Here is a 10,562-nt window from a genome sequence, read left to right as displayed (position 1 = left end):
AATTGTGCTACTATTATAAAAATATCAGCATTGAAGTTGGTGCCAGTGTATTTTGGTCTGGGATACCACATATTCAGCTGTCTGGTATTTTCAGAAAAAGCAATCTACTTACTCTCTTTCTACAGAGAAACTTTTTCCTGTCACTATATATGTCTCATTTAGAATGTTTAATTTGGAAATTGAGTGTCCATGATGCAAAAGTATTAAGTCCTACTTGAAAATAGTTTTGGCTTTCTTCTTTGATCCAGAGGTATCAAGAAAAATAAGTTGCAGATTCTTCCTTCGCTGGGAGTTAAAGTGCACTGGAAAATTTTGATTATATCCAGGGAGAAATACAGTGGGAAATAATGCAATTTCTATCAATGATGTTAATATCTCCTGAGTCTAGAATCCTTTTTTAAAATGAAAATCACCAACAAATATTGTCAAGTTTGAATTGCTCCATTGTCCTTCCTGATTTAGGTATGCTATTTGGTTAGAGACTCAGGATACTTAAACACAGAAGGTGACGCACACAAAGTTGGAGGAAACTTTGAAACACTGAAGCAATGGGAGAAAATTTTGATAAGATTTTTAATGTGAGAAGAAATCTCCTTACTCCAAGGTGGAGATTTAATGTGGATTCAGCTACTGACCATCGGTAGCTTACCTGTTAGCTGGTAAGAAAGTGGAGGACAGGCTGCCCTGGAAGGTGGTGGAGTTGCCATCCCTGGAGGTTTTCAAGCTGAGGGTAGATGTCACACGAGCGACACGGTCCACAGCAGTCACAGATATGGACTGATGGTTGGACTGGATGATCTTATTGGTCTTTCCAACCTTAACAGTTCTATGATTCTGCTACCTCCCCTTGCTGTGGCCAGAAGCTAATTTTGTCAAAACTGAAAAAAACATTAAGTACTGAAGAAGGAATATCTGGAAATACATTTTTCTGTTTGCAGAATGCTGCTGTGAAGTCTTGCTTCCAGCCTTTCAGGCAAAAATGGACAAGTGAGACCTTCCTAGGACTAACAAACTAAGGAATGAAGCATCTGCCCCAGTTGCTGAGAGAAGTGTGGGAATGGAATTGAAAAAAGACTGGCCTCGTGTGCAGATCTTTGTGGCTCAGGAGCAAAATACTTCTTAGATGATTGTGCTAGTTCTTCCAGATGCGGGAGTAGTTTTTAGCGCTGGTGAGGCTTTGCAAGCTGGCTGCGAGCATCCTATCAGTGTGGGCACTCTCCAAAATGAACTCTGTTTTTATTATTTTACAGGCAGGTGTTTTAAGGGAATTTTGTCCCACTGAAAGGTGTCCCACAAGATGCTTGGTTTTGGCCCCTTCTTCCTAGGCAGAGGGGTGACAGCGAGCACTATGAAGAAGGTCCCTGGGTGGCACAAAGGAATGTTGTTTTACATAGGACAATCAGACCTTTCCATGTTTTACAGAAATAGTCTTTTATCTCCCTTTATAGACAGAGTCGGAGCAGGTTTTGTACAGTGATGGTGGTCTGGAGCCCTTTGGAAAAGGCTTCTCCATCAGAAGGAGGCTTCTGGACACCTGCTAAGGATCCTGTGGTGCAGAAGACCATGCTGTGACAGAAACAAGTTGTGACACAACTGCTGAGGTTTGTTTTTTCCTCTGTCCCCCTCTGAGCACACACCTATATAGGTTGTGATATGGTCCTGGGCATGCAGACTTCTAGTCGTATTTATGAACTTCATCTACAAAGGGGATTTTCAGTTCAATGAGTATCCCAGAAAATACCTCATGTCAAATGCATCTTTCTGCCTGTAGGTGTGGGTGTCTCTGCTTCCTGCCCAGATTACAAAACGCTCCGTCAACGATGGGATAAAGATTAACTAAAAATGAAAATAAATGGATTTTCTCTATCTCTGTTTTTTCTTTCACCAGCTTCTTTTGAGATGGAAAATTACTGTGCTACCCTTGGCAGTTTGGCCTATTTGGTAACTGTAGTCTTCTCATCTGGTGGGCCATTCCCATGGTTCCCATGTTGTACTCATTCTTCCTATCGTATTTTCCATTCACATATTACTTTCCTAATAACTGCTTCTCTCTTCATTTAATATTTCCCTGTGTGTTTGGCCAGGTTCCTCTGCATTCCTGGTGTGGTGTATGCCATGCCATCAGTGGAACAAGGTAGTACAGCTTTACATGCTGGATATGGGGGTGCTGCTTCAGAGCAGTGCACTTTGGTTGCACGTTTCAGATTTCTCCAGCTCTATTTTGTGGTGGATCTCTTCTATAGTTGTGACTTATTGAAATGGATACTATCAGGTCTCATAAGCACTTGCAATCATCCTGGCTTTGGTGAGGCACCTTTCCCAGCCAGAGTTGCTGGAGCCCTGTGGTCTGGAGAGCTTACTCTGCCTTGTGGTTCACTGAAGCTCTCTTCTGTTCCCTGCTCCTGTCTGGACACATTCCCTTGTTTGCTTTAACTAAGTATCCTACAGAATCTCACTGGTCTATATGGTCATTTGTGGCTTGGCAGTTTTGTCACTCTGAACTGTGCTTTTTTTCCTCTTTTTTTCCCCCTATATATGCCAGGATGTCTGAAATATTGGTCCTCTGAATTCAGAGCATCTCTCTTCCTCTCTCAACCCCTCAGAGGATTTTGTGCGTTGGTCTTGAAAGGTAGAATCCTTCACTGTGACCTCCTTCAAGTGTACATTTATATTACTTCTCCAGTTTACAAGTACAAAACTGGAAGGGGTAGAACTCACCTAAAAATCGAGAGTCATACTACAGTCACTTCCAGATTTTTGCATATGCAAATCTTGAAAATGTTATTTCTTCCTAACTACTTCTTGAGGAAATCATGGGCCCAGCTAGAGATTGAAGGCAGACAATGGTCATTACAATTTCTTTCACATCCAGCAAAAACTGATGGTTTTAGAGTTGGAGGCCCTCTGATTTTAGCCAATTGTTCTTGAAGACATGCTGTAATCCTTTCCATTTCTTGTATTTCTTAATCACATCTAATAACTTGGTAACTTTCTTTAACCAGAGCAATGTGTTAAACATTTTTTTGGCTGCCACAGAGAGAAATCTAAATAAATATTTTGCTGAACTAGGTTCCAACAGTTTTGGTACATAGCCTAACACCATATATTGTGGTGTGCAGGGAAAGCAGTTTGGCAAAGGGAACTCAATAGCAACAAGGATCTTCTGCCAGAATATCTTGATTCTGGGACTGGACCAGGAAACTCACATGGGTCCTATTCTGCTTGGGCTGAAGGTAAAGTTCCTACTGCCTGCAGTGGGATAAGGCTCAGACTCCAACACAGAGCATTTATGTTCCCATTTCACACATTTTCCTTCAAATTCTTACTTTTTTTTTTTTTTTTTTTTTTGTATCTTTAGCTCTGGAGATATATATACAACATTTCTCTCTCCTGTACTCATCCTGGAAGGAGAATCTTTTCTGGGAATCACTTTCCTCACCTCTTACACCACCTCAGAACAGCTCCTGCTTTGTGTCTTGCAGCAAGGCTGGAACTCAGCAGCTTTCATCTGGAGCAACAGATGAGCAAGTTAGTTCATGAAGGGAGGAGAAAACTTCTGAAAAATGAAAAAATAAAAATAAGAGCTTGCAATCATGTCAGAAGGGCCAGAAGTGGTGTCTTGAAATAACTAATTTTGTATTTCACCTGTATCTGGATGTGCCTGGGGAAAGAAATCAGGGATAGGCTATAGTCGAGCATGAGAGAGCAAACATGGGCTCTGGGGACATTTACAATAAGAAATGAAACTTCAGCATCACTGTTGCAATGAGAGCTAGCACATTTGGAGCTTGAATATGTCTTTCAGTGTCTGTAAGTATACAGATGACTATATTTAGCTCTGGAAATAAACACAAGTAATCTGATACCTTTAAACATGTCAGGTTTAGCTGATCAGACAGTAAGAACCCTTGGAGGAAGCAAGTATAACATTAAGACTGATGCTGACTTTTGGTGTGAATCTTAGAAGAAACCTGGCAAGACTAACACACAAGGTGATGGGCTACCAGGGAGGGACTGCTGGGCTATTTCCAGCAATGCTCACATTTGTGGTCTGACCTCAGACAAGCCATTCGATTTTCCTGTGTATATTGATTTGTTTTCTCTGTCTGCATTAGCTGTTGCTCTTGGCAGCTTCAGGGGCTCTAAAGAGTGACCTTGGCATGAGATGTCCCCACCCCACCTCACCACGTGCTCCCGGACAGCTCTTCAGTGTGCACTGAAACAAGGGAGATTCAACTGGGGTTCCTCTTGCTACTGCATTTTCTCCATAACAGCCCTACTGCAGATGCTGGAGCATTAAGAAGCCACCTTATGTACCTACTGAGTATGTGATGTGTCATTTAAATAACTGATAGATTTCATGAAATGGCATCAACCTGTTCCAAAACCTATCTGTAATGTATACATTTTAGTCATTTTAATGCTAATAAGAAGTAAATAAAATGCTACACTAAAGTTGTTGGAAAGCATTCAGGTGTGGTCTAAAGCAGAAAGAAATACTGACAAAGACTTCAGTGCAGTAGTGTCTAATACCTCCCTGAGCAGGTATGAGGTTCTCTTCAGTGAGCAAATATGTTCAGCTTGCATTAATTTTTATGCAAGGTATGAAGACAGGAAGACAAAATATCACCAGTTTTTTTCCTTCAGCTCTCAAAAAGTAAAAGGAAATCACACAACAGCCACTGAAACTACATAGATTCTGAATGATTCAGGATGCAGAAAATAAACTTGAGTGTGAAATGAAACAGCACAACATTTGAGTGGGTTCTCTAAGAGTCACTTTTCGCATGTATTCTGTTATACTCAAAAACATTTGTAGTCTGAATTAGCCCTTGCTTTTGCATCTTTATGCCTATTTGCATGCACCTGGATGACATAGTGGGGGCCCTTTCAGCTGAGTGGAGCACCCTTAGTGACAACAGTATGAAATCCTTGTCTTGTGCAGCTTTCCTCTGCACTTTGGCAATTCTCCTGCTTCCTGAATGTTTAGACATTTCCTGCCATCCTCTCCATGACACCTATGACTTGAAGGCCTTTGCTGAGGTCTGATGAGAGATCTTTGTGAAATACCACCCAGCAAGAGCCAAATACCACACTCCTAACCTGCATAAAATTTCTGCTTATGTCAATGGAAGCTTTGCTAAGTGAGGCTGCCAGGTTTGACCATGGGTTTGCAGCACAGCGTACTCAGAATGTTTGACACTACTTCGTGTGATCTTCGTGCACAGGAACGTCTTACGGGAGAAAGTTATACCAGCCGTTACTGGGACAGGGGAGGAGAACCGCTGATTGAGATTTAAAAAAAAGAAAAGATCTCTGTCCCTTCAGGAAGAGACAGCAAAATGTGTCATGCTTCTTCTGGCACTGCAGCGCTACCGAACTACATCTGCTCTTCAAATGTTTTCCAGAGAGAGTCTTGCTGGACACCATCACTTACACTCGAGACGCAAAACCCTCCAGCACGCTCAGCCCCATTTATTTCATCGCTCCGTGACCCGCGGTATAGCGCAGCCCGTAGCCGGGGCTCCCAGCCGCCCCGTGCCGAGCGGCACCACCTGTCCGCGCCTCCCCCGCCCCGCACCTGGGGCCGCCGCGCCGCTCCCCGCGCCCTCCCGCTGCTGCGGGGCAGCTCCGCTCCCGGAGCCGCGCGTGGCCGAGCCGGGATCGGGGCCGTCCCGCCCCGGAGCCGCGTTTGCTGATGTAATCGCAACAGAGAGCGCTGAAACCCAACACCGCGCGGTGCGGAGCAGCGCGGTTCCGCCGCCGGGGGCTCCGCGGGGCGCGCCCCCCGCACCGCCCCCGGCCTTCGCCGCACCGCCCCCGGCCCCGCCGCGCCCCCCCGCCGCACCGCCCCCGCGGGCCGTGCGCGGGCCGCCCTCGGGCTGTCGTGGAGCTCGGCGGAGAGCTTGGGGCCGGCGGCGGTTCATGGACAGTACCTGAGGCTCCGGCGGCGCTGCGTTCGGCTCCGGCTTTCCCTCGGACCTCCGCTGCCCGGGCAAATGCATACAAATGCATTTGGGAGCCGAGAGGACAAGGCGAGGACGCATCTCTCCCACGGCACCAACGTAAGCTGGGTTGGGGAGACGCGAAGGCGGGCGGTACGGCCCCGCGGGGACGCCAGCCCAGGATGGGGTCCTCGTGTCTGAGCAGCCACTCTAACTGGGCAGGTCTCGCTGTGTGCCGGGGGGTTGGCTGCTGGGTGCCATTTCCCAGCACCGAGCCCGCCGGGGCTCTCCCTCCGCTCCACGCCGCGAGCTGTGTCGGGCGCCCCGCAGCTCTTCGGGTCCCGGTGCCAGGGGTCCCGTGCCGCAGCCGGAACGCAGTACCCGGTTTCTGAAAGCACGGCGGTCTGGGAGCTGGGGCTGCTCTCAGCGCAGTGAGCGCCGGGTGAGGTGAGGTGAGCTCCGCGTTCGTGTGCGTTCTGCAATAGGCTTAGCCTTCTCTGGTGTATCCTCGAAATGGCATAGCTCTTTTCATTGCAGTCTGCCTAAAAGAAGGTTAAGGAAGGTGATTACGGACTTCTGATGGTTATAGTGACATTACACAGGTTACCGGTGTGTGTCTTGTAAAGTTCTTGCTGTATTTGGGCAGAAGCTAGAATGACATTTGCAGAGAGCTCCCGGTGGGAAGCTGAAGGACAGCGATGCAGCGAATTCTGTGCTGTCTGTGTCCTCTGAGCGGCGGTGAGTGGCTTCGTGTGCCTGCAGGAGGCTTCTTGTGAGCTGCGGGGTCTGAGATCCTGCGGGACTGCTCCAGAAGTTGTGTTGGTGCAAGTTCACAGAATGTTTTGCTGATGGAGAAATACAAAGTGAATTATGGAAAAGGATCACACGTGCTATTTATCTGAGAGCAATGTTTGTCACTGAGATAGAATTACATAGATGTAATATAACTCTGAAGCTATATGGACAGTATTTATCTTGTTTACTTAATTCACCCGAGAGAAAGCAACCCGGTTGCTTGCCTGTGCTAAGAAACCAGACTATTTGCTCAGGGATCAGGTTTCCTCAGCATGTCTCAGACCAGTCTGTCCCTTGCAACCCAAACCACCCCTCTGAAGAAGTGCTGTTGGGTCAGACTGCCGCCTGCTTTGGTTCAGGGACAAACTGAGTGCTCCCTGTTCATACAAAAGATAGAGAAAAGAATGGGGATGTAATCGTAATCGGCCCTAAAATAATTTTCTGGGGTTTTTTTTGTTTGTTTGTTTTTGGTTTTTTTTGCTTTCAGAAATGCAAGCAAGTTTGACTGCTGTGAATGTGCAGTTTATCACCTTGTGCCATGTGCTGTCCCAAGGACAGCAGGGCCCACCTCTAAACCATGCTTTTGTGGGATTCCTCTCGGGCCACTGCTCTTCAGGAGGAACTAGCAATGCACTATTCCTCTCACTTTCTCTTGTGTCTCTTCCTTTCTTTATGCTGTGAGCCTGCTGCAAGGTTCTCGGGGTTTCTCCCTCATTTGGGTGTGCAGCTGTCAGCAGAGGCTGTGCAGGCTGCATGTCCCCTCAGCCATGCCAGCCACAGGCCTCTCTGAACCAGAGGCAGGGCTGGCCTGCTGCCTGGTCCCCTCATGGCAAGATACATGTCTGTCCTCTTACATCTTGAACAATCAGATTCTTAACTGCTTTGGAGACTTAGGTGCAGGACACGTTATCACCTTTCCCTCTTTATGGCTCTATCTGAGTGCATTTCTCTTGAGTGTTTTGAGAGACCAGAGGGGCTGAGGTGAGCGTGAGCTCTGCCATTTGTCCTTTTTCCTTTATGTAGAGACTTGTTAATAGCTCTGAGAAAGCCTGTGTGGGAGGTATTGTGATGTGGTTAGATCTGCCCAGCTGGAAGGAGTGCTGTGAAAAGCAGATACAGTATCTTCAGTCTGGGAGGTGAAGAAAAACAAAGCAAGAAAACAAACAATAACAACAAGCACAACAGAAGAAAAGGGAGCAATTATGCTAATGCTTCTCAGTCAGGAGCTACTCCTGCCCTTGCTCTAGGACCTGACAAGTGAAGAAGCTGGGTATCCAGACGCTCCTGGATATTCAAGTTGCAGTGCATGGCTTTGCCTGTGCTGAGCCCTGTGAGGCGCTCATACAGAGATGGGGGAGAGCTCCACTTCACACTGAGCATCACCAGAGGCAAGTGATCATGCTGCCTTGAGCTATAGGCTGCCCCAAGCAGGCTAGGGAGAGATTAATGAAGGTTTTGGTTTACTACAGTGTAGTGTCTCTTCCTAATGTTTAATCACTTGTATGAGATTTACAAGAGGGCTCTTGGTTGGAGTGGTAGGAGAAGGCTTGCTGCATTTGCTCAGATAATTTGGAAGCTCAGTGCTATGGAAACAAGCACTGTGAGGAAATGTGCCTTAGAAGACATTGTGCTTTAGAAGATGTGTACGTGGTGCTCTTATGTCCTCTGTGATGGATACAAGCTGGGCTTTTGTGCTCAGAACATATCTAATGCAGCACTGCATGTGGGGAAGGTGCTGGTGTTTCAACCATCATCACTGACGGATGCAGAGTTGTATGCAGCACTCAAGTTTAGCATCTTCTGTGTCTCTGGGGTCAGGTTTTCTGGCCTTCTCCACAGCCAGCCAGTGGTATTCCTTCCTTCTAAGCTGAGGCTGAGAAAGCTGCCAGTGAATAGAGAATGTTGTTACATGACACCGCTAAGTGCTGACCAAACACAAGCTTTATATGTTGCTGAATAGTCTTCAAATGGTGGAGTTTTGCCTTGTTGTTTGTCAAGACTTGCTTTGAAGCTTATCAGCTTCCAAAGATGTATGTCATCCTGAATGGGGAAAAATAACATGCTACCGTAAAAACTCAGTCACCTTCCACTGATAGGAAGAAGAAAGCAGTAGCAAGATGTTAAGAATTATCAGAAAGATAAGCTCAATTTTAAGTGGTAGAATAGCTCAATTACATTTGGTAGTTTCTACCTCCAAATAGTTATGTAGTTGTCATCAGCTTGTGCATGTATTTGAACCAGAAGAGAGAATACCAGGGGAAGCTTAAGAGGTTGCTGGACTGTAGGACAGGACATTGCCAATGACTTCTGGGACAGCTTCAGGCTCATTGTGTGATGTTAAAAGGGGAAAACTAGCCAACAGTGTAGTCAGTCATTTCTGAATTTTTCTGTTATTGTGCCCCAGTTGGGCAAGTCTCCCCAAGCGTGTTGCTTGATACGTTCTTGTAGTCGCAGCAGATACGGATCAAGCCACGTATGTGTTATACAGTGAGCAGCCTGGTGGCCTAGTGTCACTAACCATGTGAGCATAGTGTGCAAGAGCTGGCTGCTTTGTTTCTTTTCATGTTAATAATAGTGGTCTTGACCAAGAAGGGAGTGTTTGAATGAATACATCATCTCTAGAAGACAGAATTTTATTTTTTCCTTTTCCATCTTTGGCCACAAGAGCTGTATCGTGCAGCTTCACTTCAGGTTTGCACATGGTGTCATTTACAGAAAGTTTCTGCTTGTTGTGGAAAAAGGTAGAAGGAAAAAAATCTTTTCCCATGTATTAGGGGACCTCCAGCTCTATGGTTGTTCTCTGATCCCTGTTTTTTCTCTTAGTTGCTTGCTCGTCTGTTCTTGACATTAGCTGGAAAGCACTGTGTAAGCCAGATATTTGTCTTTATGTCTCTTTATATCCAGTTACATCTGTGTAACTTACATCCCTGGGAGCATTTCAGAAATTCTTGCCTTTCTACAACATTTTCTGGGAGGTGACAGAGGCAAACGTCTGACACACAGCTTGTCCCTCTGTGATTTTGAGGAAGAGTCTGCTGTTGTGTTAAGGGATTGTCTTTGCTGTTTGAGCTATAGGGTTCTCTAGGTGTCCTGAATTTGGAGTTCAGTTATTTAAAATGCTTTGTTTTATTCTTAATTGAGAATCCGTTTTGTGTCCACGAAAATAGGAAAAAAGAAAAAAGAAAAAAAAAAAGTCTTTTCATTTTGGCTGATGCAGTGCGGTGTGTGGACTTCTTACTACCATGACTACTTGCCCACCTTTAAGACTTTCTTTCACTGAGCTTCTAATTAGATTAAAAGATCATAGAGTATTCTCTTGTGAATGTACACTGAACTTGAATTCTGGTGTTCAAAGCTGAAGAAAAAAAATGTAGTGTGAGCCCTTGGGCTGTGATTGCAAACACTTGGAAGAAATATTAAGATCTCCACTTAATTCTTCTTTATATTGTATATATTTGTAAACCATAGCATAATGTAACGTCATTGAAGCATTACTAATATCTGCCTTTTGTATATGTTATCCTTTGTGCTGAAGGTACAGGCCTAGAGGGTAAAGGAAGAAACTTGTCTGCCTTTACCATTTGTATCTTATGCTCCTGTACAAATTTGTGGGCCTTTCTTCCTGCACTTTCTTGATTATTTGGTTGTTCTGTGTTTGTTTTTTTTTCAATTGGTGACGCTGGGATTCCCTTTAATATTCTATTAGAGTGTAAAGTTTCAAGTCACAATGTGATGGGATTTTACTTATTATCTTCAAAGTAAAAATAAATAAATATCTTATCTGTAGCATGACAAAAACAAAAGCAAAAACAAAAACATTAG

This window comes from Tetrao urogallus (genome assembly GCF_951394365.1).
Source record: "Tetrao urogallus genome assembly, chromosome: 5".
NCBI classification, from domain to species: Eukaryota; Metazoa; Chordata; class Aves; order Galliformes; family Phasianidae; genus Tetrao; species Tetrao urogallus.
The sequence above is the reverse complement of the archived record's forward strand: the minus strand, read 5'-3'. Positions refer to the sequence as shown.